A 27,664-nucleotide genomic window follows, 5' to 3' on the forward strand; every position below is an offset into this window, starting at 1 on the left:
AATCAGAGCCAAAGGGAGGCAATCTGGGACTTTTGCTGAGCTAGTAAAAATGTGCCTTGGCTTCTACCGGTTTGAAGGTTGTAGACTGGGAGCTGCCGGCAGTCATCTTCCTATCACTGCTCACCACTCGAAGCCTGAGACTGAAGCCAGATAACATTAGACAGCAGAGATCCTCACAGTAGAGTATAAAGTCCATGAGGGCAAGAAGCTTGGCTTTATTTTTAAATCTTTTTCATTGATACATCACTCACATGGGGAGCAGGGAGGCACAAAACAAATGTTTGAGTAAAAAATTCTTGTAAAGTGAATACACGTATTTACTCCTCCCAATCACTACCCCCTCTCTCCTCTTGACCAATAGCACCATAGATCTGAGTTTTTGGATTTTATATAAATGGAATTATATAGTATACATTCTTGAGTGGTTTCTGTCACTCAACTTTATTGTAAATGTCTTTGCTGAACATACATATACACACCTTTTTTTTTTTTAACACATGCATTTCTATTGGATATACTTCTAAGAGCAGAATTGCTAGGTTACAGAGTGCACATATGTTTCACTCTAGAAGATATTGCCAAACTATATTCCACGGTAATTGCAACAACTTACTCTTCTACCCTTATATGTACCTGTTGCTCCATATCCTAGGCATCGTTTGGTATTTTCAGTCTTTTAAATGTGAATGTGTAGTATATCATATTGCATTTTTCTAACCAATGAGGTTGAATACATTTTCTTATGGCTATTTGGATATCCTTTTTTGTGAAATGTCTGTTCATCTGGCCATTTTTCTATTGAGTTTAGTGTCTTTTCTTTTTTAATTTGTAGGAAGTTAAAAATTTTTTATATTTAGTTACTACACCTATACCATACCATATTATACTGGAGTCTTATAATAAAACCTGGTAACTGGTAGAGTATGTGCTCCTACCGTGTTCTTTATAAAAGTGTTTGTCTATTTTTGGCCTTTTGCATTTCCACATATATTTAAAATTTTTTAATGTTTATTTATTTTTTGAGAGACAGAGAGACAGAGCATGAGTTGGGGAGGGGCAGAGAGAGGGAGACACAGAATCCAAAGCAGGCTCCAGGCTCTGAGCTATCAGCACAGAGCCCAATGAGGAGCTGGAACTCATAAACTGGGAGATCATAACCTGACCCGAAGTCAGATGCTTAACCAACTGAGCCACCCAGGAGCCCCTCCATGTACATTTTAGAATCAGTTTACTATTTTCTGCAAATGCACCTATTGGGATTTTCATTGGAATTGCATTGAATCTATAAGTTGATTTGGAGAGATTGACATACTTTACAACACTGAAACTTCTAATCCATGAGCAATGTACAAATTTCCATTTATTTATCTTTAATTTCTCTCAATAAATTTCTCTACTTTTCTGTGCAGGGGTTGGTCTTGCATACTTTCATTAGATTTATTCCTCGGTATTTGGTATTTTTGGGCAATTGTAAATGGTAATATATTTTTTTAATTTTCTGCTTGTTACTCATATATAGAAAAACTATGGAATTTTTGTATAATGACTATATATATTGGTTTTCTATGGCTGCATAAGAAAGTACCATAAATTTCAAAATATCTTAGAAAACAAATTTATTATCTTACAGTTTCCACGAAGCAGTAGTCGAAATGCTAGTTAGCTAGATCTTCTGCTCAGAATCTCATTAGGCTAAAATCAAGGTGTCTGCAGGGCCTATGATCTCATTGGAGGCTGAGGGTCCTCTTCCAAGCTCCCTGATTATTGTTGTGAGGTTCCTCTTTCATGCTGGCTGTCATCTAGCAGCCACTCTGACTCCGGGAGGCCACTGCAATTTCCTGTCATGTAGCCCTCTCTCTCTGAAAAATGGCATTTTTGTTTCTTTAAAGCAGGAGACCAGTTGTTTTGTATCAAGTATCTCTGATTTATGACATCTTTGACCTCTAAACTCTTTCAAAAGTACTTACCTGACTATGTAGGGCCATTAAGATGATCTCCCTTTTAATGAATTCAGGTTCAACTGATCTTTTTTTTTTTTTTTTTTTTAACGTTTATTTATTTTTGAGACAGAGAGAGAGCATGAACAGGGGAGGGGCAGAGAGAGAGGGAGACACAGAATCGGAAGCAGGCTCCAGGCTCTGAGCCATCAGCCCAGAGCCCGACGCAGGGCTCAAACTCACGGACCGAGAGATCGTGACCTGAGCTGAAGTTGGACGCTTAACCGACTGAGCCACCCAGGCGCCCCAGGTTCAACTGATCTTAATTATATCTGCAAAATTCCTTCACCATTGCCATATACCATAACGTAATCATGCAAGTGAAATCTTATCATATTCACAAGTCCACCCACACTTAAAGGGAGGGGATTACATAGGGCATGTACATCAGGGGGCAGGAATCTTGGGGGATGCCTTAGAATTCTACCTACCACATTTTGTATCCAGCAGCCTTACTGGTTAATTAATTCTACTAATATATGTTAGTACACAGTTATATTATCTAAACATTATAACGGTTTTATTTCTTCCCAATTTTTATACTGTTAAAATTTCTTCTTAACTTACTGCACTGGCTAGAACCTCCAGTACAATGCTAAAAAGAAGTAGTGAAAGTGAATTTGCTCGTATTTTATATCATTATATTTCCAGCGCTTAAAATAGAGTATGAGGCATGGTAGCTTTTCAATAAATATTCTTAAATGAATAAATGGATGACAGCAAAGCTGGTTGTAGGGGCAGGGGAGAAGAATTGGTTCTCACTTGATCATTTGAGCCTTTAAATCTCATCATGTCCTAAGTCATCCTTAACCACAGACTTTTTAATGGCATGATGGCAATAAATGGCAATAAATTACTCCCTCCTCTTTTTATTGTTGCCCAAGCCAGATTTTTTGGTCAAGTTCAACCAAAATTTTAATTTATATCAGATCTCTCAGGGAGCCTGGGTGGCTCAGTCGGTTAAGCGTCTGACTTCAGCTCAGGTCATGATCTCCCGGTTTGTGAGTTTGAGCCCTGCATTCAGCTCTGTGCTGACAGCTCAGAGCCTGGAGCCTGTTTCAGATTCTGTGTCTCCCTCTCTCTCTGCCCCTCCCCCACTCATGCTCTGTCTCTCTTTATATTTAGATCTTTATATTAGATCTTTTGATCCACAGAATAACATGAACAAACAAACATTTGGGAGAAAAACAATGATCATGCTCGGAGAAGTTAATTATTATTATTTTTTTGAAGAGCACTTATGGAAAGTCAAACATGTTCATGTATCTACCATATTAAGAAAGTCCTCCCGGGGTGTCTGGGTGGCTTAGTCAGTTGAGCATCTGACTCTTGATTTTGGCTCAGGTCATGGAATCGAGCCCCAACATTGGGCTCCATGCTGAGCATGGAACCTGCTTGAGAGTCTCTCTCTCTCTCTCTCCTCTCTCTCAAACAAAATAAAAATTAAAAGAAAATCCTCTCTCACATCCACTTCTACCTACCACTTCATCTACCCCCCACCTTTTTTTTTTTTTAACAACTAAGCTTCTAGCAATGGTTTATTCATCTTTTATTTTTCTCCATATAACAGTCCTCAACTCATCACAATCTGCTTCCAATTCCACCGTCTACCAAATTTATCTTGCTAGGATTAGTAGTGACCTTCACGCCGCTAAATCTAATGGACAGCACACATCTTGTTTGCCATAGTTACCATTCCTAGCTTAAAAAAAAAAAATACTTCTTTTCTTTTCTGTGACCTTATAGTCTCCTGGCTTTCTTCTTATTTCTCTGGCTCCTTTTTCTAGTTTTCCTTGGTTACTTTTCCTTCTCTCAGAATCTAATCTGTTAACCAGAGAAATATGATGACCACTTGGAATCAAACCAGCACTCAGTGACACACATTAGTGAACTAGTTTAATTATAAAGACAAAGCCATTTACAGAAACATTTTGTTTCCTCACTGATTTGATATATGCTGGTATATGCTTATTGTACAGATTTGTGGCCAGTCGCAGGCCCCTTTTCTTTCCATTGTCTTCCCTTCCTTTCCTTTCTCTTTTCTTCTTCTGGCTTTATACTTTCAGGAATCTCATATACATCCATCCTTTCAGTTATTAACTACATGTTGACAGCTTCTGAATTTATATCCTTGGGCCTCCCTTCTGAGGTTCCAGACTCATCTATATGTCTCCTTGATATTTCCAGGTAGCTATTACATAGACATCCCAAGTTGGACATGTCAATTACTGAGCTTATGGTGCCAAATCTTTTTATCTTCCAAGGTTTCCTAACTCATTAAATGGTTCCACCACCCTCCCTGTTGCTAATGTTAGGAACCAAAAATCATCCCTAATATCCACCTATTTCTTAGCCCCTTTGTCCAACCAATCACCAAGTGCTTTCAATTCTGTTTCCTGGGATACTGCTCAAATCTGTCTACTGTCCTTTGCCTTCAGCACTACTACCTTCACCGAACACCTGGACCTCTTGGACACTGTCTTAGTCAGCTCGGGCTGCCGGGCTGCTATAGCACAATCCATAGACTGGGTAGCTCAAAAAACAGACGTTTATCTTGCAGTGAGGGAATCTGAGAAGTGCAACATCAAGCTGTCAGCAGATTCAGTTCCTAATAAGAGCCTTCTTCCTGGCTTACAGACAGCTGCCTTCTTGCTGTGTCCTCACATGGTAGAGAGAGAGTGACCTCTTTCTTCCTCTTCTTATAAGAACACTAATCTCATCATGGGGGTTTCACCCTCATGATCCCATCCAAACCTAATTATTGCCTAAAGGTTCCACCTCCAAATACCATTACACTTGGGATTAAGGTTTCAGCCTACGAATTGGGGGCAGAGGGATACAAATATTCGGTCCATTCGAGATACATTCCAACTGCTCATGCCACCTTCTCTTGGTTACCTCCAGAAACTCATTCTCCACCCAGTGATCAAACTGATCTTTTAAGTCTATACTTGTGTCATCTCCTTGCTCAAAGCCCTATCATAGCTTGCAATAAAATTCAAACTCCAAAATGACCAATAACTCCCTCTATGATCTGACTTTGTTCTACTTTTGTCTCATTGCATACCAGCCATATTGGCCTTTTCTCTGTTACCTAACTCCTTCATGCCTACTTTCTTCTGGCCATTTCCACCACGTGGGACTCTTCATGACCACTATTCCCTTTCGCTGGCCAACTCCTATTCATTTTTCAGTTTAAATCCTGCTTCCTTGGGCAAGGATTCTCTGTTCACCTAATATTAAATTACATTCACCTTTACAAGCTCTCATAAGCTTCATTTACCTTTCCATGACACGTATTCCAACTCTTGTTGAACAATTCCTGTAATTATTTGCTTAATGTCTCTCTTCTGTACTCCCTCTCCACCCCAACCCAGATTGTCAGTGCTATGAGAACATGAACTGAATCAGTCTTACTTAAGGCTAGCATCTAGGACCCAGAAACATCCTTGATAAAAATTCACTGAGTGTGAATGGTTGTCTACTTGAGAATGAGGATGAGTGCAGGAGTTTAGGTAGTATTGGTATAGAAACATTTTTCATACCTCTTCATTATAATAAAAAATTTAGTTTTTAAAATTTTATTTTAGAGAGAGAGAGGGAGAGAGAGAGGGAGTGGGGGTAGGGCAGAAGGAGAGTGAGAATCTCAGGCAGGCTCCATGCTCAGTGTGGGGCTTGATCCCACAATACTAGGATCATGACTTGAGCCTAAATCAAGAGTTGGATGCTTAATCAACTGAGCTACCCAGGTGCCCCCATAATAAGAAACTGAGAATCAGAATCAGAATATTGGGCCTACCATTAAAAGTAATTATGATTTTGACAAAAATTAACCTCATTCTGGGGGCAAGTAGTGAGTAACTGAGGTAGCCTTTAACTTACTAGGGCAAAACACAGGCAGCACAGGCAGGCAGTAAGGAATCAACCAGAGAGGAGAGCAATTTCCCTCTGGATTCCATTAACCAGAGAGATATGCTGACCACCTGGAATCAAACCAGCACTCAAAGGCATGCATCAGTGAGCAAGTTTAATCATAAAGACAAAGACATTTATACAAGCTTTTCGTTTGCTCACTGGTTTGATATACGCTTGTTGTAGGGCTCTATGGAAAAATACCTATCAGTAGTCTGACTTTCAATTTGTAATAGACACAAAAATACTTATGTTTTGCAAATGTGTCCTTTATGCTCACTTTACCATTTCTTTTGCTGTGTAGACTGAACTGCAAAGTAAAGTTAATATAAACTTAGAAGAATGGAAATAGGCTTTTGCATATTTATAAGGGAGGAAAATACAAAAATAAGCTATACATTGTCTAAAATACTGCATTCTTGCAAGCAAATATGGGAACTGTCTCTTGGGGCTGGGAACTAATAATGAATACTTAAAATAATAAATTAATCTACATTGATTATTTCCTAAGTTATTAAATACTTATCACCAGGCAAAACCTTTTATACAAGATGCTTTTTTTTTCTTACAAGTAATAAGAACCTTCATATTCCATACATTAGAAAAAGTCTTAACTTTTCTTTGGAGGAGAAAGAGAATCTGATATGTTTTGGATTCAAATAATAAGTAATTTCACTTAATGTAAATTTTCACTTTTATGGTACTTTGTTGCTGTGCCATTCCCATGAAACAGTGTGGGACAAAGAGCATGAGACTAGAAGTCTCTGAACCTGGCTTCTGATTTGAATTTGCTACTATTTGAATTCTATTTTGCTACTACTAAACCATGATCTCTTTCAGCCCTTTGGATCTTCATTTCCTTGTCTGTCAAGTGATAGGCCTCTTCAATTCCAAAAATCCTTTATTTCAACTATGTTTTCTTTCTTTGAGTGTATTTTTTTTTTAAGTTTATTTATTTTGAGAGAGACAGAGTGGGTGCATGTGTGCATGAGCCTGTGAGTGGAGGAGGAGCAGAGAGAAAATCCCAAGCAGGCTCCTCACTGTCAGGGCGCAGAGCCCGATGCAGGGCTCAAACTCAGGAACCATGTGATCATGACCTAAGCTGAAGTCAGAGGTTTAACTGACTGAGCCACCCAGGCACCCAAAGTTTGTTTTTGTTTCATATAGAAACTTAAAAGCATGGAAGGGAAAATTACTTTTCTAAACCTAGAGTTAGATTTTTGGAAATAAGTTTTCCAGATTGAAATCAGATTCTGATTGAGAACTTTTTATTAACATTCAGGAATTCATAGAAGAGAATAGGTGAGAAAACATATATATTTTATTTCCTGATAGAATGGGAACCAGAATGACCAGACAGTGGCATGGGAATGCAATGGCTGTTCTAATATATTTTGGTATTCAAGAAACTCTATTATATAATTGCAATCCATTGTTATGTTAATCTTTTACTTTGGATTATATTGTGAAATTGTCCTGGTTTCATAATACTCGTTTTTTTTTTCTCTCTCTCTGTTTATTTTGCTTGTAAAATATCTCCTTACTGTTTTTTTTTCCTTTCTATTTAAAAATATTACATAGTGGTGTAATAATGTATATTCCTATTGCTTAAGGGGTTCCTTCTGTGATGGCTGGTGTTGAGACACAAACCCACTTAATGGAGAAAATGGTTCTTGAGGAAACCTTTGAGAGGCCAAGTATGGCTTCTGTTTCTCTGGAAATGTATGGCTTTTTTTTTTTTTTTTTAATGTTTACTTATTTTTGAGAAAGAGGGCGAGTGTGAGCACGGAAGGGGCGGAGAGAGAGAAAGACAGAGGATCCAAAGCAGGCTCCATGATGACAGTAGACAACCGGATGTGGGGCTCCAACTCACAGACCATGAGATCAAGACCTGAGCTCAAGTTAGCTTAACCTCCTGAGCTACCCAGGTGCCCCTGGAAATGTATAGCTTTAAAATGGCCTGTAATATTACGAGAAAGTTTTTAGGTAGAATTTCTCCTTTTCCTAGAGAAATTTTAAATAAATGGTTTTTTCCCTAATAGATGTTTAACCATCTGTCCTTATAATTCTACTTCATTATATAATTGCATATTTTAAAAATAATTTCATATAGTTATTACTTAAAGTACTCCAATTATAAAATAAGCTAAGACCATCATCTTTATAAATCTAACAAATTAATGTGGCTTACAAAAATCTTGAGTCCTATAACATATTGGTGGCAAATTGTTTTTAAGACATTAGACTAATTGGTTACTGATTCTGCTTAGTGTATAGAAAAAGTGGTTTATGTGTATAAGTACTAGTCTGTCTTCATCTTTTATTCATTATGTCAACAAGTGTTTATTGAATTCTCAACTTGCACCAGGCACTATACCAGGTGTTGGGGGGTAATGTGGTAAAAAAAAAAAAAAAAAAAAAAAAAAAACAGACAAAACTCTCTGCCCTCATGGAGCTTACATGCCTGTGGGGGAAAGATAGACAATAAATAAATAAAATGTGTGTGTGTGGGGGGGGGTGTTAGATGATAATAAAGACTAAGGTGAAGAATAAGGCAGAAAAGTATATTGGGCAGGGTGTTGCAATGAGAAATATGGGTGTCATGGAATGTCTTCTTGAGAAGGTAAAATCTGAATAAAGGCCTGAAGGACATGAGAGAGTTAGGTATTTGGACATTTGGGGGAGAAAAGCATTCCAGGCAGAGGAAAGAGCAAGTGCAAATGCTGTGAGCCAGGAGCATGCCTGCCATGTCCCAGAAGGAGCCCAATATGACTAGAGGAGAATAAGACATGGGGAGAGCAGAAGGAGATAAAGTCAGAGAGGAAAGCCTGGGATGACATCATCTATGACCTTGTAAGGACTTTATCTTTTACTATGAATGAGACAGAACCACTGGAGAGTTTCAAGCAGAAGAATGATATGATCTGACTTATGTTTTAGGAGGATCAAGCTCACTATTATGTTGAGAATAGATTGGTAGGGGACAAAGGCTAGGAGACCTTGGGCATGATCCAGGCAGGTGGGATCATTGCATTAAACACTACAGAACTCCAAGAAACATCATTCACACTGCGGTCTCTGAATGGTGCTTCCTATAACGAGCGGTGTATAGTGTAGTTAGGGGCCCTGTGGGCAAGATGGCTTGGACCAGGGTGGATGCAATGTGAGTGGAAAAAAATGTTCAGTCAAGATGTATTTTGAAGGTAGAACTAATAAGATTTGCTGACATAGTAGATATGGGATATGAAAGACTCAAGTATGATTTCAAGGTCATCCATTAATTTCATGAATTATTCATATTCATTATGCCAAATACCATTTACTAAGGGGAAGTAATTCACATTTCTTTTTTAATTCAGCAAGCATTTGTTGAAAGCCTACTACATAGTATATCATCCCAGATTCTGCAGGAATATTTTTTAAGGTACAATTGCAGCAACAACAGAAAATCCTGCTCTGGAAATATTGTAACTTAGTTTGTTAGACAAGGCCTCTATAGTTAAAAGGACCAAATAAAACAATGGAGGAACCAATACTGTATACAGCAACATAAGAAAAAATATGACCATGGGATTAATAAAATGGTATGTGTATATGTGTGTATGTCTACGTGTGTGTGTGTGTGTGTGTATACATATAACTACATATAACTATATGTAACTACATAGAACCGTAACTATGACTATAGCTGTACACACACACACACACACACACACACACACACACATACACACACACATATATATAATTCGCCTCTAGGGAAACTGCCCAATTTGAAAATAATTTTACATTTGTCAGGATATGCCCATTTCTGATTGCTATACTCCTCTAATCTATTCAACAACGTTCACTATTTTCTGATAGTAACATGGCTCATGTGTTTCCTATTCAAAATGCTGGACTAGATATGCTGTGTAGTTGACTCCTGTTGCAGGAGGAAGTATATAAAAGGCTTCATGTGTAAGATAGGAATTACCTGTTTCATGTGCTCTTCTCTTGCTGATGTCTCTTGCTGTTGCATTACTCATAGTTTGATTGAAAATTCACAATCTTACCTTGGCCCCTAGTTCCTATTTGTCCAATTTCTGACTTGCACATTTTCTTACCTTCTCACCACTAATCTTATTTGTGGCCCTTTGGCTTATGAGGATTTTTTAGATCTTGTGGTTTCTTGTGCCTCACCTCCTCCACCTCATTCAAAGCCATGTTTGGCCATGTTTCCTGTTCTGTGGTTTTCCTAAAAATAATGAGATAGTGAAAATTATAATAATGAGTATGATAGTTAACATTTTTAATATTGATTATGAGCTACATACTAAGCTATACTATTCAAGTACACTTAAATGTAATCCTCACAACACATCTATAATGTGGGTACTATCATTATCCCCGTAAGGAACTGAGCTTTAGAGAACTTAACATGCCTGAGGTTACTCATCTGGAAGTGGCAGAGCTAGGAGGCAAACCCAGAACCTATGAATACTATTATGCTACAATATGTCCTTTTGTACCATATGCCTATTAAACATACAGAAGGAGAGAAAAGCCAATCCCAACAAAGTTCTCTATGTCTAATAATTATCTTTCTAATGTTACGGATTTATCATTTAAAAACTTTGCCCAGTTCAAGTTGGAGATAACATTTGTAATGTAGTCCTATTTTAAAAGGCATTGATACTAGAGTTGGTTTTACATGGCCCTAGACCCAGGTACACACACACACACACACACACACACACACACACACATATAGGCTGGACACAAGCCAAAAAAGTAGTCGTTGAAAGTAGAAATGCCAATGGGACTCAAAATAAAAAAGAGAGGAGGGAAAAGGAAGAAAAGTAACAGTGCTTATTGAGCATTTCATGTTATCAGTTATTGCATTAAAATGCTTATTTAATCCTTACAACAACTCTGCTATTACCCTCATTTTACATGGGAGAAAAATAAAAGGCGAAGAGGTTATTACTCCTATTTGGCAGATGAAGAAATAAAGGACTAGAAACTGAGATCAAAATCATAGCTGAAGTGTCAAAGCTGAGTTTAAAACCCAGAGTTAGCTGAATTCCAAAGCCTATGGAAATAATTACTACAGGTGGAAGATAGATTCTAGGGTAACCATCATGATTTCTACCTCCTGGTACTTACATCTTTGTGTAATGCCCTCTCTCTGAGTGTGGGTAAACCTTGTGACTTGCTTCTAAACAACAGAATGTGGCAAAGATGATAGAATATCACTTTCTTGCTAGCAAACTCATTTTAGAGAGTATAGAGACACTCTTCACTGCTTTGATGAAGTAAGCAGCCATATTGTGAAAATATACATGACAATGAACTGCAGGTGGAGCTGAAGGCAGCCTCCAGCCAGCAAGAAACTAGGGCTCTCAGTCCTTCAACTGCAAGAAAAGGAATTCTGCTAACAATCTGAATGACCTTGAAAGCAGATTGTTCCCCAGTCAAGCTTCCAGATGAGAACATAGCCTGACTCATGCTTTAATTGAAGACTTATGAAGCAGAAGACCAAGCTAAGCTGTACTCAAACTACTGACTCACAGAAAATGTAACATAAAAAATATGTGTTATTTTAAACTGCTAAGTTTTGCTAATTTTTACACAGTAATAGAAAACTAATACACCACACTACCTTGGTTTTCCCTGTGCTTGCAGCACAGTAAATTCTTAGTAAATGGTAGTTGCTATTATTATGATAATCAAAATGGAAATTTGGAGTATCAGAGTCAAAGAAAAATGTAACAGGAAAATATAACAAAGTTAATTGTTTCCAATGTAATTATGCAACTGATTTAGGAGATACAAATGATGGTATGTCAAAAACTTGTATATTACTCCCAACAATTATTGAATGTATTCTTATCACATGAAATATAAAATTTCTAGTGGTGCTTATATCCATGCATAGTTTTAATGTCTTACACCATACTCAAAGTAAATTGGGAAGTTTCCTACATTAAGATAGTCCTACTAGATATAAAGACATAGTAAAACCTAGTTTAAGATTCCAGCAATAATGTTATAAATTGTGATTTTTAAACATCTAACATTTAAAAAATGTTTATTTATTTTGGGAGAGAGAGAGAGAGCACATAAGTGAGGAAGGGGCAGAGAGGGAATCTGAAGCAGGCTCCAGTCTCTGAGCTGTCAGCACAGAGCCCAACACAGGGCTCAAACCCACGCACGAACTGCAAGATCATGTTGGGCTCAAACCCACGAACTGTGAGATCATGACCTGAGCTGAAGTCAGTTGCTCAACCAACTGAGCCACCCAGGTGCCCCTAAACATTATAACATTTTTAAATAATTTAAATATGATAGAGAAAATAATTCAGGGCATTTGATCAAAAACCTAAACCATAATGAAACAAACTACTATCAGCATAATACTTTCAGTTCATGAGTGCATGTGGATTTTGCTTACCAAGGATAAAATATACTAAACATATGATGTAATTATACATATTTAACTATAGAGTAGGTTAGAGGACTTGAATGGGTTTCTATTTGATAGATTTAAGGTTTGCCATTGTGGGGAATAAAGAGAGGCTAGTGCTCATATCTAACTAAAATGCAAAATGATTTTTCTCATTGTTCCTTCTACCAATGCCCTCTTTCCCTTCTGTATTTATATTGGCATGTGAATGTATAGTTTCTGTCAAACATGTCATTAAAAATGGTGTTCACTGATTGAATAGACATGTTAACCTCACTACTGCTACACACACAAATATGCACTGAACATATAGTTAACATAAACATAAGCCTTTTATAGGTGTTACAGCAATAGAAAATTTTCTCACTCTCCCTTTAATGAGAATATATGACCCTAATGAACATAATAACTATTCATAAACCTTTTTAAGAAAATTTTTTAAAATTTAAAATTTTATTTTAGAAAGAGAAAGAGAAAAATCTTGCAAGTGGGGGAGGGGGCAGAGGGAAAGAGGCAAAGGGAGAGAGAGAGAATCTTAAGCAGACTTCACACTCAGTGTAGAGCCAAACGTGGGGCTCGATCCCACAACCCTGGGATCATGACCTGAGCTGAAATCAAGAGTCTGCTGCTCAACTGAATGAGTTACCCAGGAGCCTCCATAATTCTTAATGGGTTTAATAAATACTGTGCTAAATATAGTGTTAGTAATACAGCAGCTAAATCTTTCTTCATCTTTTGAGGGCAATCATGATTTCTATCAGTTTTTCTTAATTTTCTGTCATCTGTGTTTTCTGGAAATGAACACTAATAATGCATCTATACACATTTATTATTTTTTTTTGTTTATTTTTTTAGCATTTATTTATTCTTGAGAGAGAGAGAGAGAGAGAGAGAGAGAGAGACAGAGCATGTGCAGGGGAGGGGCAGAGAGAGAGGGAGACACAGACTCCAAAGCAGGCTCCAGGCTTGGAGCTGTCAGCACAGAGCCAGACATGGGGCTCAGACTCAGAGACCTTGAGATCATGACCTGAGCTGAAGTCGGATGCTTAACCAACTGAGCCACCCAGGCGCCCCTATACACATTTATGTGATTTGGCTTTTCTAATAATTGATTCAATGAAATCAATCATTTATAATGAATTGATTCAGTGAAATCATTTATTATGAATTGATTCAAGAGACAAGTGAATATATTAATTTGAAATTTATCTAACTTTAAATTACTGGTCCAGTTAACAGGTTATTTTCTTTTTGTTTTCTTTTGTTTTTGGCAAAGTTTATCATCAGCATTTACTTTTCTGTTTAGATTCATGATTATGAATTGTTCTGTGGCAAGGTAAAAGTCTTGTTAGATCCCTAAAAGAACTTAAGGACAATACTGAATGTGTATTTTCTTCCTATGGCATGTTATCTACAGATGGATAATGAGGAAAGCAAACCAGTTTGTCTTGTTCCAGTGTCTGGGAGACAACTCACGATTATTATTTAATCCAAGTGCCATCATGAGCAGTTTGGAATCTTTTTTGGAACAAAGTGGAGTATAATCGCAAATATTTTTTAAAAGGCCAAACTGCCAGGTTTAAGGCAGCTTTTGAACTGTTGTTGACTTCCTGAAACAGGTTCAAAATATGGGAAATTGCTAAATCCATTTCTTAGTATGATCTATGAATCGACTCTAGATTTAAACTGAAATTATTTTCCTCTCTGGCGTTGGATGAAATTTGAAGCTTTCCTTAATATTTAATAATAAAAACTCATCTGGTTTTACAGGAGATTGGGGATTTAGAAGGATTTATTACTTTCTAGTTAAACTTATTTCACATTGGGGATTGATTTCTTACTCTCTTTACAAAATTGTAGGGAACTGAATTTAGAAAAACATAAGGTAAGAATTTCCTCTTAACTATTTTTGTTGCATCCTTCTCTTTTTTCCTGCCTCCCCCAACTTTATCTATTTAGTGGGTTAAATATTTCACAAAGTTATTTTTGCAGTTTTCAAAGTGACTTCTTGGAAATGAAACTTGCATCGACTTCTTTTTTCAATCCCCAACTGTAAGAGCTACATTTTCACTTTTCATTTGTTAAAACAGACTGTCTTATAAATGCCTGAAACTTTGGTAGATATTTTTAGGCAAGCAATAGTTTCAAACTGGAAAGAAATCCTCCTAACACTAAGACATAAACACAAATGACTGAGGGCCCTTTTTTCTCTTTTTAAAAATATTCTAAAGCATTTCCTTTCTTGCAGATTTTTTTTTTTTTGATTAAAATTGCAAGTCCTCAGATACCAGGTTGAATTGCATTACTGTTAAGAATCACAGTGAGAAGGTATTAATACACACGCACTTCCAGTATCTCAAAGAGCAGAAATAACCGGCTTAAATGCCAGAATAGTGTGATAGATGTCTGGTAGGAAGGCCAGGAACTAGGGGAAAACTTAGAGAAGTACGCGGTGGGGGAGGCATCAATGGAGAGACAATGCGCTGTTTTCAGAGTCCAGCGTGTCGTGGCGGAGAGGATGACCTTTAACCTTTAAAGGACATTTATTTGGGAAACTCTGAACAGCGTTCACTTTGAGGGGGCGAAAGGCGAGGTGGAATGTTGTGGCAGTATCTACTTTAGTAGGTCCAGGGTGGTTTAGGGATGTTTGGAGTCGGTTGGTCCGGGGGTTGGGCGAGGGCCATGTTGAGGAAACGCGGGCCAGTCCCAGGGAAGGCGGAAGCCGGCACCTGGATGCACCGGAGAACAACTCGGGTGGGGGAAGGGTCGTGGAGAAAAGTAGAGTTCAGCGTTGGTTTCTGTCTTCGCGTGTAGGACGATCAGAAGAGGCGCAGAGGAGCCGCGCGGGGTGTTTCCCGCTCCGGGGGAACGCCGGCAGCGCCCGCGGCGCCCGCGCCGTGGCCCCTCTCCCGAGGCGGCGAGCGCTCCCCCCGGCCCGGGCCGCGGCCCTCCCGCCCCGGCGGAGGCGCGCGGTGGATTGTGGGCTGGGGGCTGCGGCGGCCTCGCGGCGGCCTCCGGCGCTGTCTCCCGGACCTAGCCCGGCCGAGCCGGGCCGGCGGGGTGAGGGGAAGCAGTGGAGCAGGGAGCAGAAGCGCTAGGGGTAGTGGTCGCGGCGCGGCGGCGGTGGCGGCGGCGGCGGCTCCTCTGGAGGCCGGGGATGTGGGAGAGGCGGTGGCAGCAGCGGCGGAGGCGGCGCTGCGGACCCGGGGGAAACTGCTGGCTGACAGGACACCCGGGAGAGACGTGAGGGAGCCGCCGCTGCCGCCTCTCACCCGCGAGCGGAGCTGGGCTCGGGAGGGCGGCCCTGTGCTCCCCCGGCCGACGGGCCTGCCGGCGCGGGGCGGGGGTGGGAGGCCGGGCTCCGGCCCGGCGGGGCTCCGGGCGGCGGCGGCCGCGGAGCAGCCTCGGCGCGACGTGGAGGGCTGGAGGCGGCGGCGATGCACTAGGCCTCGCTCTGGGGCGGCTGCCCGGGACCCGCAGGTAGGTGTCGGGCCGGCCCCACTTGACCCCCCCGGCGCTTCGCGGCCCACCCTCACCCCGACCTCCTGTGGAGAGAGGGCCTGAGACCCCACCCCCTGTGTCACCTCCCCGGCCCGAAGCGGACAGAGTTTCGGTCACAACTGACGGGCGCTGAAGCTTCCATTCTCTTCTCCGCCACCACCTCCTCTTCCTTTTCGCTCCCGCTCTGGGATCGGGGCGGTAGCTGCTCTCCCCACTTCAGTCGGCGGCCGCAAACGCCGCTGTCCCCCCTGTCGCCCCTCTCTGGGATCCGGGCTTTGGAACTTCCATCACCCTCCTTAGATGCTGCCCCGAAACTTTCCCTTTCTTTTCTCAGTAGGGCCTTTCAGCCTCCTTTTGAGCCTACTGGAATAATTTAAATATTAAAAAATTGTTTTTCTTCCTGGGGAAGGCTACCCCCCTTCCCCCATTAACTCGGTGTTTTGCAGTTTGGCGATTTAGCTCGCAGTAGTTTGTTCAGTAATTAATTTTCTTCAGTTCTGCCTCTTAACATCTGTGCATTGATACAAAAGCAGGCCTCCCCTGCCCTCCCATCGTTGACAAGGGAACTTTTGGCTGTACATTATAATTAACTACTTGGTCTGTCCATGTGTTGTGAGTTCAGGACGATATTTTTAGAATTTTGACTGACCTGGGGTTGCAAGTTTTGTTTTGTTTTAACTCGCCTTTAACCAGCTTTATTTTTTGTCCTTTATTGAGTGAGGCCCTCCTTACTTTCGAATAATTAAATTGTTTGCACTGTTTGTTTTTTTGTTTTTAATTGGCTCTATTTCTGATTTGTCAAACCCCAGGGCGATCAATAGTAAATGATTACAAGGCAGATGATATCATGATATAGTATGCTGAGGAATGCGTTATTGTGGTTAACTTAAACTGCAGATTTTGATGGACATTCGAGTTGACTTTTATAAATCTGATAGTTCTAATTGGAAAAGTACTTTGAGAGCCTTGATGATTTCTAAGCAGTTTTGATGGAACAGATGGAATGATTGGGATTTGACTATATTTGTATTGCAGTCAGAGTCTGATTTCCTCGAAATGAGTATTAGTTGATGGTTCATAGTGGTCATCATTGCTCATGATAGGTTTTGGTAAGAATGATCAATATGTGCAAATTTTGGGTGGTTGATAGTTGTGGTTTGGGGGATTAAATGTTTGCAGTTTTATTGTGATTTGGCTATTTTAAAATTATAATCTGGTAACTTAAGAATTACTACACTATGAGGACAGACCTTACAGTTGGAGGATCATTTTTAAAAGAAGTGAAAAATGTATTGATTTTCTTTGTAAAGAACGTATCACAGAACTGTAAACACTTCACATTTTGTTGATGATATTTATATATTTTGTTTTTGTTACTTAGCATTTGGCTTTCTGAAATGTTTTCATTGTTTTTAAATTATCCAAAGTTTACTAGAAAAAGATTAAATTTTCATGTTTTTCTGGAAAAGTTAAAATTTATTTCTGGGTAGGTATTAAGTTTTTATGTCAGAATTAAAATCAAATGTAACTCATGAAATGGCAAACTTCGCAGAATTTGTTCTTAATCACGTTCCTTTTTCTATCCATAAAAGTTGATTAAAATTCCTTTTTCCTGCTTCTGGCCTTTTACATCTTTGAGTAACACTCATTTAAAGGATGAAATTAAATGATTTATAGTATATTTACAGAGTTGTGAAACCATCATCATAATAAATTTTAGAACATTTTCATCACCCCAGAAAGAAACCTGGTCATTAACAGTACTCCCATTCCTCCTACCCCACCCCCAGACCTAGGCAACCACTAATCTTTCCATCTCAATATTTGCCTATTGTGATTCATTCATATAAGTAGGTTTTTGAAGTTTTTCTCTGAAAATCAACTTACATGTTTAAAATATTTGGAGTCCGAGAATAAGCAGCTGATCACTGGTGTTAATAACTGATGTTCTAAACAACTATTTGGTTGTATTCAGCATGAAGTATAGAGAAAGAAAAAAGCATAAATGGTTTTTAGTGATCTCAAGAGGTGATCTGGTCAGCTGGGAGTCACGTAAAAGTTAAAGGAGTATTTTTGCCATTGAATATTAGGATATCAGGGTTAGGAAAAAAACGTAAATGTCATCAGCTTGCTTCCTACTTGTTTCACAAATAGATGGCAGGAACCATATGAGGAAATCTGAAGAGTGGAAGCTTGAATCTCTAAGATTGTGGCTAAAGAACCACAGTGTGGCCATGTAAAGCAAGAAATGGGGATTTGCTAGTTAGAATTGTTTAGGTTCTTTTATGTATGCATGTATTTGACATTTTACTAGCATTTACTCATTTTGGGATGGAGGGTTGTCAGGAGACTAATGCATCTGCAGAGATGAAATCCTTCTTACAAAATCCTCTAAAAATGCTTTAACCTAAAGGAGGATGGCATATACTATAAGGTTTCTTGTACTTTTACCATCTTATTTTTAAAAAATTCTATTTTAAAAACAAAATTAATTAAAAATAAATTAAGATTGGGGTGCCTAGGTGGTTCAGTCGGTTGAGCATCTGACTTTTGATTTCCACTTGGGTCTTGATCCCAGGATGGTGGAGTCAAGCCTCACTTCCCCTCAGTTGGGGATTCTCTCCCTCTGCCTCCTTCCTCTGCTGTCTTGCTCACATGTGCTCTCTCTTGCTCTTTCTCAAAAACAAATTAAGATTAACAAGCCTGGTTGGAGGCCTTCTTTTTCAAAGACCTGGGGCCCTAACATCTAAACTAATGGTTCTCAAAAGAGGGTAAATTTACCCTCCAAGGGACATTTGGCAGTGTCTGGAAATGTTTTTCATTGTCACAACTGAAGGTGTGGTGCCATTGGCATATAGCCAGGAATGTTGCTAAATTTATAAATGCACAGGATACATCCTATGTTATCCTGCACACCCCTCTCCCCTCTCCCCCAACAAAAAACAAAGAATAGCCACCCAAATGTCAGTAATGTTTTAAACCTGTGGTTTGTATTATTCTGGCTAGTGTTCTCAAGTCCTGCCAGGTGGGAAAATAACTCTCATTGGGTATATTAGATTAGCCCTTTAGGTCCTCTAGCAACTCTCTCTTTGCAGTTGAGGGCATATGAGGGAAAAATAAAAGGACATCTAACTATGACACAGTGCAGATATTCTTTAGTAAAATTAGTAATTAGAAATAATTAGAATTAGATATTCTACAGTAAAAAATTTTTTACTGGAAATGGCAGATTTGTTTTACTGCAGATCTGAACTATTAGGTTTTGAATTGTTCGTTACTGGTGCATAAGTTTTTGAGGGGTAGATTGGGCCCAGGTTGTGGAGTTTTTGAACGTGATAAACTTGATATATACCACTATCAAAGAATACATAAGGAGAGTGACCTATCGTATCTGAATTTTAGAAACATGATTCTAAAATTGAGTGAGGTTAGAACCAAAGAAGCTTTTTTTTTTTTTTTAAATTAAAAAAAAAATTTTTTTTTAATGTTTTTTATTTATTTTTGGGACAGAGAGAGACAGAGCATGAACGGGCGGGAGAGGGGCAGAGAGAGAGGGAGACACAGAATCCGAAACAGGCTCCAGGCTCCGAGCCATCAGCCCAGAGCCTGACGCGGGGCTCGAACTCACGGACCGTGAGATCGTGACCTGGCTGAAGTCGGACGCTTAACCGACTGCGCCCCCCAGGCGCCCCCCAAAGAAGCTTTTGCTAGGAGATTCTCACAGCAGTCTAATCTGCAAATAAAATCCTGAATTAGATTACTCGCAATTAGAATGGAGAGCAAGGGATGGATGTGTGATGAATTTTGGAGGTAGAATCCATAGAACAGTCCACACTGGTATAGAAATTAAAGAATGTAGAGAGGTCAGGGAGTCAAGTTGGCTGTAGGGTTTCTAGTTTAGGAAGCTAATAGATTATTGTGCCATTAACGGAGCTAGAGAAGGAATAAACTTTTGGCAGGTGGTGGCAGATAAAGATGGCATAAATAATAAATTTAAGTTTTGGCTATATTGAATTTTAGGTATCTTTGAGACTTGTAGGTGAAGATGCCTAGTAGGCAGTTAGAAATGTGGGTGTGAGACACTGAAAAGAGCTTATAACTGGAGAAAGATCTGAAATCTGTCTAGTTTTCTCTATCTCCACTACCATTATCGGAGTTCAGGCTATGGGCATCTCTCAGTGAGATTAAGCAAGTTTCCTATCTGGACTCTTCTAGTCTTAGTCTTCTCCATTGCATTCTCTGTGCTATAATCAGTGATTTTTCTGAAGGGAAAATCTGATTATATCATTTCTTATCATAAATTATTTCTGTGACTATTTTATCCTCATGATAAAATCCATATTCCTTATTCTTTTAATAGATTTGTAATTTCATTTAAGTTATTTTCCCAACTTACCTCTCTAGCCTTGTGACTCTCCCCAATTCCCTCCTCCCCCTGAATATATAATTTTCTCAGACATGTTGAATTATTTCCGGTTTCTGGCAGAAGGCTTCTTTTCCTGTCCAAGCCTTTGCAACATACTATTCCCTATTCCTGGAGTATTCTCCTTTTCTCATACTTCCTCCCCTCTGTTTATTTGGTCACTTCTGCTTATCTTCACTTCTTTGTAAACTTTCATTGATTCATTATTTTTTATTATTATTGAAAAATTTTAAACCTACAGAAAAGTCAAGAATAGTGAACACCTACACACACATAAACACTCGCGCCCCCCCCCCCACCAATTTCTTTTGCCAAGTCTGAAAGTAGGCTGTAGATTTCATTACATTTCACCCCTAAATACTTAAGCATGCATCTCCCAATTACAGGGACATTCCCCTATATGATCACAATGCTGTTATGATACCTAAAAATATCAACACTCAACAAGCTTATTAAACATACAGTCCATACCTAAATTTCTCCATTTGTCCCAAAATTTTTTATAGCTGTTTTTTTCTCTACACTATTACAAGATTCAGTTAAGGTTCATGTATTGCATTTGGCTGGTATGTCTCTTTAGTCTCCTCCAATCCAGACTAGGCCCAGTGCCTCCCTCTTCTTTTTTGGTTTATCCTTTGAAAAATAGAGGCATTTGTGCTCGAGTTTATTCCATATTCTGAATTACTCTGTTTTTTCATGATTAGATTCTGGTCAGATATTTCTGGCAAGAATACCACACAGATGATAGGTATTCCTACCACTTTATCACATCAGGGAGCACATAATGGTAGTCTGTCCCCCTGTTGGTGATTCCAGCTTTGATCATTTGGTAAGGGTAGAAACTGACAGATCTCTCTATTATTTTTTTTTAATAAATAACTGATAGGGTGGTGCTTCATGGCTATGTAAATATCCTTTTCCTAACATCCTTTTAAACCAATGGTTTTATCATCCATTAATGATCCTTCCTTGAGTCAGTCATTGCATTTGAGGATTACAAATGGTGATTTTTCTATTTCTCTTATTCTGTCTGCATTTATTACTTTTATTGGCTTTTGAGGGCAGTGAGGTCAGATTTGATGAAGACTGAATATAGGCAATTGAATTTAGAAATCAGGTCATTCCTCACCATTTCCAGAGCAGTGAGTGGTAAAGATGGAAGATTGTGCAGGAGGTAGACCTAAGAGAGAATAGAGGTTTGCCAATGAAGGGGAAGCAAGAAGTAGCTCAAGGAGATAGAGCTGAGGGAAAAAACTTTAATTTAGCTCTTGAACTTTTTTTTTTTTTTTTTTTTATGGGCTGATGAGATAGGAGAGTCAGGGAATAATTAATAGAACAGGGCTGGGATGAAGTGGGAAGAGGTGAAATCAAGAACAGTTGGTTGGAGAATTAACTCTGGACAAGAGTACACACCTGTATTGTCTATCAGAAGTTAGGAGTTGTGAGAATTAGGTACATTTGAATGTGGAGGGTAGAAGTCCTATCTGAGGCTTTTTTTTTTTTTTTTTTTTTGGTATGAAGTAAAAAGAAAATTACTTTTTAAGCATGAGATACATGCAGGTAGGTAAACTAGGGGATATGAAGAGAGTGATGAAAGTTTTTTTATAAATACTGTGGGGATTGGGGAAGATCAGTGTTTCAGTATAAATGAGTGAAAGGACTGCTGAGCAGGGTCATATCTGAGATTGGAGTTTATACATTTATAATCTGCATGTTTTATCTAAATTTTCTCCATTGTTTTGCAGCCAGGAACAAAGCAAAGATAGATTGAAGATGGATGAGGGAGGAGAGAATTAAACCTGCAAGGGACACTGTTGAAGTAATTGACAGGGGATAAATCCAAGTCATTTTTGTTCCTTTTAAGAATATATTAATATATAATTTCTTCTAACAGATATTTTTAAGGTAGGGTAAATTATACAGATTTTATTTTCAATTTACTCTTCTTGTGTAGGCATTTTAATGTCTTATGGTTTACACATTTAAGATATATGCATTACCCAGTAACTTTAAATTAGTGATTTTAGAATTTATTTGCTAATCTTTGGCTGAGACACCAAGAACACAATACCAACATTTTAATCTGATTCACTTTGACAAAAATTTCACTAGTAATATAGTCATATCAATGGCCCAAAGGAGTAAAATAAGGCATCTAAGTTATATTTGGTTCCCACTGAATTTTTTACATGCTAGAGGCAGATTTTATCACAGTACAGTTTTATCATTCAATTCCAGGCCTGTGATGCTTAGTTAGTTTCAGTGGCTGCCCTATTAGGTTTTTTGGTGAATGTGTGAGGGAAAAAAGACATTGCTTTCATTTTGAGTAACATCTAGACTTAAAAAATATATATAGTTTTTTGAGGATATTTATGATTTTTATTCCAGATAAGGATGTCATACATGAAATATCACTTATTTTTTAAATATTTAAATTTAATATTACAAATAGTTATAGTTTTTATCGTTGTAGCCATGATTATCTCTTATTGTTCCTTCTTGTCACTAGATCGAAAGTAAATGAGGAACATAAGGAAGCACATGTATTCAGTTTCCTCCAAGACACGGCCTTATAAATGTCAAATGGGAATATAAGGAAAAAGCAGATTAGTGCAACTTTGTTCTTATTTTCTGGGTTCACTTTGGCTTCTTCCATGCTCCTTTAATACCCAAAATGAGTAGACAAGTACTTATTTATGAGGGAGCCTTAATTTGTTAATTATTTCTTGAAAGCCCACATCTTTCTGTTTAAATTTTAGCTTTATTGTTGAGATCTTTGTGGTTAAAAAATTTTAAGTACTTTAAAAAAATATGATTAAACTAGATTTGGTCAGGTGACGAATCGTATACTTAAATAGTGTAGAAGTATATTGTCATTTGTGTCTAGGTTGTATGAAAGAAGACTATCTATAACATTTACCAGAAATTGGCTCCTAAAATTCCAAAAGTATTGTGGAAAATATTTCTTAGAATGTGAGATATTTGAGATATTTTAGATTACTATGATTTAAAAAATAGTCTGTACTGATTTCTGTCATTGATCTTTGGTAGGACATTACAGTATTTTTTTTTTTCCTTGTTTGTGTCAGTACATCTAAATTTAGGGAAATCAAGTTTGCTATTTTTTTGTTTGCTTTTAGAAAAAATAGGATTGAGTATAGATTTTTTTTCTTTTTTACTAAAGTCAAACCCAAAATTGTATCACAAAATACTACCTCTGTCCAGCTCCAGTGTAAAAAAACTTCCCACTATATCTTCTCAAATTACAAATAGACATTTTATAAACGTTAATTAATAAGTTCATTTATTACTTAGAATTCACAACACATTTCTTGTTGAAAGTGTTGAAATGATGGTCTATAGTAGATTATGTATCCCAAGTTGCAGCTCCAGAATTATCCCTTTGCTAAGAAAAATATAGTGAATTATACGATGAAAGTGTGTCTTTTTCCTTAAGGAACTGTTTTCTAGTAGTGCCAGTTTTATAAAGTTCTTTGAACCTAAAACTGCTGTAAAAAGTCAAGCCTTTAAAAAAATGTTATCACAAACAGATGTTAAGTATTGCTATCATTTTTAATATAAGATGGATATAAATATTTGTTAGTGTAAGTAATTTTTGTTGGATCAATATTGATAGATCAGATAAGGAAAAAAAGAAGAAAGTACTGGGTGCATGAAATAGATGAGAGGCAGTAGTGAAAGAATTTAGGTTTTGTTTGTTTTGTTTTTGGAGAAGCAGTATGGTTTAGAGATAGAGGCATGGAATTTAGAATCAAATCTGAGTGCAAATCCCATATTCACAATTAACTAGCTAAATGGACTGAAACCAATTATTCTTGAACCTGTTCATCCACATAATGGGTATTCATTCATTCACTGATTCATTCAGACGTGTTTTTCTAGCAAGCAGTTATGGACTATATAGTGTCTAGTCAAATATTAGTGATAATATAATTCTTACTTTCTTTCCATTGCTTCCCTCTCCCTTCTTTCATTGATAACTAGTGGTGGGAGTGAGGCATTCCAGGTTTGCTCAAGTCCCAGCTGATTCTGCTCCTCCCACCTCTGCTTAAGGGCATTAGGTAGAGGAGTAGGATGCAGTGCAATTTTTCTGGATCAGCTTGCTCATTTTCTCACTGTTGCCTGACAAAGTCCTGCCTTTCTCAAGGTGGGGCATAGTGTAAAGTGCCTCATAGTCCCTGGGAGTGATTTTTGTCTCTGCCTTCACCGCCACACCCCAAATCCCTGTGTGTATGTAACTCTTCTTTCTCCCTCCATCTTCTTGCCCTAGTACCTTTTCTTGTTCCTTTTTAATCTCACCCTTCCGTTGGTTTCTTGCTGTTTGCCTACATATATGCTCAGGTCTCCGGGACCTAAAAAAATTCGTGCTCAACATTTAGTTTGTTTTCTTTCACCACCAAAAAGATGTTGATCTTGTTGCCTGTAGTACTTCATTACTTACTTAACCTTTTGTGGTATGGCATCTGCCCCAACCACTGTCCTAATATTATTCTAATTCAGTATCCTTTCTTTCTAAAATTTTTTTAATGTTTATTTACTTTTGAGAGAGAGAGAGAGAGAGAGAGAGAGAGAGAAAGAGACAGACAGAGCTTGAGCGGGGGAGGGGCAAAGAGAGAGAGGGAGACAGAATCTGAAGCAGGCTCCAGGCTCTGAGATGTCAGTACAGAGCCCCATGTGGGGCTCAAATCCATGAACTGTGAGGGCATCACCTGAGCCCAAGTCGGTCGCTCAAGCTCAACTGACTGAGCCACCCAGGCACCCCTAATTCAGTATCCTTTCTGAAGTTAGTAACCTTGACCCCTCTCTCTGCATCATGTTGACACTACTGTTCACACTTTGCTATTGGACACTTCTCCCTTGTTTCTGTAAGGATGGTATTTCTGATTGCTTTCTTCCTTTCCTCATAAATGTATTTGGTCTACCGCTTTCTACCCATTTCTCTGAGCTCTCATTAGCCATCTTTTTTTTTTTTTTTTTTTTTTTGTATTTTGTGATATTACTTTCTTATGACTAGAAGTATTTTCTCTTACTCCTGTAATGTAATTGAACTGGAGACAGCAATGGAAAATTCATGGAAGCAGGGTTCTGTACACTACATGAAAGAATTTTCTTCCTAAAGCAATCATAATTATTTTACAGTAATAATCTGCTTTTGAAGTAGTCGCTTCTCCACTATTGAAGGTTTTCAAGTGAAGGCAAGACCCCATGTAGAAAAGATTCCTATATTAGGTAAAAGTTGAGCTAGATGGTCTTTCAAAGTCCCCTCCAACTCAGAGATTGTAATTTTTATCTCATCCACTCTACTCCCATAGATTCAACTTTGACCTTTATTCAGATGTCTTCTAAATCATTATTTCTAGCCTCTCTGCCTTCTCTCCCTCATCTTTCCTCTCTTGAACAGTTTTTGTCATCAAACTTGTTGCTTCTGTTCTAGGCCACACCTTTTCTAGTTTCAACATCATTTTCCAATATTATTTTTTGTCTCTTTTTACTAGCATAGCTTTGAGGATCACTCTTCTATTGTTTAGTTTAGTTTAGTTATTATTGTTTACTTTTCTGATAGTAAATTATATCTGCTCATATTATTTTGCTGCCTCCTCTCCCCCTAAACTAGGGACACTCAAGCAAAGGACACCAATAGAGGAGGCTCAGGGTCCTAAAGTTTAAATTGATTATAAAACTTTGTATGACACAGTCCAAATATTAATACTTAAGATGTTTGTAATAATAAATAGTAGTAAAGTTGTTTATTGAATGTCTACTGTGTGCCGAGTATTGTGCCATGAGCTTACATAGGTTATGTAAGTTATATTCCATTTAAATTTTATAACATTGCTATGTGGAAGATACTGTTGCTGTTCCATTTTAAAAATGAGAAAACTAAGGTCACACAACTAATAAGTGATAGATCCCTAACTCACTTTATGGCCAGTTTTCTTAAGTATATTATATATACTATGTTTCAAGAATATAGAGAATCTAGAATAAAATTTTAGAAAGTCACATAATGTATGCAAAGAAGAGAATGTATTTTTGATTTTGTATGTTTTTAGATTGTTGAAATGAATATGAACTTATATGAGACATTGTTAGCGGCTTATTTGTGCTTATTACTTCTTTATCCATGATATTGTTCATTCATTCATTGAATATTCATGCATTTTACTGATTGCCTAGACTCTGCTGAGTGTGGCATAGGAAGGTGAATGAAACAAGTAAGTTTTCAGTATAGTGGGGGAGACAAAATTAACAGGTAAATAATCGGTTATAATTGGAGCAAGTACTAAAAAGATCACGCTATAATGCTAGTGATCGAGAATAATGGAGTGTGTATGTGTGTGTGTGTGTGTGTGTGTGTGTTTGGATGGGGGAAGAGAAGAGAGAGGATGTGCTTAGATACAGTGGTCAGGAAAGGCTTGTTGTAATAACCACTGTTAATGTTTTGTTGTATACCTTTTTATACATTATGTGTATGTAGAGAGAGTTATGTAAAGTTTTTATATCAAATGTGATTATATATTCTGTTTTGTAATCTCATAATTAAGTCTCTTGAAACAATAGCCATTGTTTTTTAATTTCCCCTCCTGTTCCACTCCAGCTTCTGCAGTCTGGCTTCTGTGCCCACTGTTGAACTTGACATTGTTTCTGATGTAACTGGTCACTGCCTAATTGCCAAATCTAAATGGTTTTTTCCCCCTTATTTATTTGTGAATTCTCAATTGATATTTCTCCCACCTTCTTGGATGTTCCTTCTTTATCACAAGCTTTCCTTTATATCTTTCATTTCTTTCTTCAGAAATGTTCAAGTCCTCTTAGGTTCTGTGATGGATTTAACACCAGTGTCTTTAAGTCTGTAATGACTCACTAGTCTTGTGGATCAAGTCCAAAATCCTTTGTAAGGTTTCACCCAGCCTAAGGATTCTTCATTTTTTTTGATAGAAGGAAAAAAGAAATGAACCTTTATTAATACTTATTGTAAGAATTGATATTAGCACCTTCAGTCAGTTCATATGTTCATTTATCTTATGATCATCTTTATTTTAACTCAGTGGTTATCACTTGGGGTGATTTTGTTTTCTCCCTTCTTTCCCCCACCTCAGCATATTTGGCTTTGTCTAGACACATTTTTGGTTGTCATAACTGTATATGTGGCAGGGGAGGGTACTATTGGCATCAAGTGAATAGAGGCCAAGGATACATCTAAAGATCCTAAAATGCATAGACGGAAAACACCCAATAACAAAGAATTACTCAGCTCAAAATGTCAATAGTGCCATGGTCAAAAGAAACCTGCTTTAACTGGATTTTAAGTGTTTCCTTTAATTATGAATGTAGATAACCCTTCATAGGGATATTAGCACT

At 38.1% G+C, this 27,664-nt stretch overlaps 1 protein-coding gene and 1 long non-coding RNA gene across 13 annotated transcripts in view; one reads left to right on the forward strand and one right to left on the reverse strand.

Moving 5' to 3' along the window:
* The window catches only part of VPS54 (VPS54 subunit of GARP complex), a 189,939-nt gene that overhangs the window by 36,341 nt on the left and 125,934 nt on the right, over window positions 1-27,664 (forward strand). The window contains exon 1 of one of the 12 annotated variants that reach the window (XM_058683938.1): window positions 14,619-14,978. The exons of 10 other annotated variants lie outside the window; for them this stretch is intronic. The gene's annotated coding sequence lies outside the window, so the exon portion shown is untranslated. Of the gene's footprint in view, window positions 1-14,618; window positions 14,979-15,697; window positions 15,838-27,664 lie in introns of those variants that run through there. One more of the 12 variants, XM_058683929.1, reaches the window with a different exon arrangement.
* On the reverse strand, window positions 1,602-15,292 carry LOC131485031 (uncharacterized). The gene is made up of 4 exons (XR_009248589.1): window positions 15,087-15,292; window positions 10,016-10,146; window positions 6,158-6,219; window positions 1,602-1,855 (listed from the first exon to the last, which is right to left on the reverse strand). It is a non-coding gene; the product is annotated as an uncharacterized LOC131485031 (long non-coding RNA).

The sequence above is a fragment of the Neofelis nebulosa genome, chromosome 9, assembly GCF_028018385.1.
Source record: "Neofelis nebulosa isolate mNeoNeb1 chromosome 9, mNeoNeb1.pri, whole genome shotgun sequence".
Taxonomy (NCBI): Eukaryota; Metazoa; Chordata; class Mammalia; order Carnivora; family Felidae; genus Neofelis; species Neofelis nebulosa.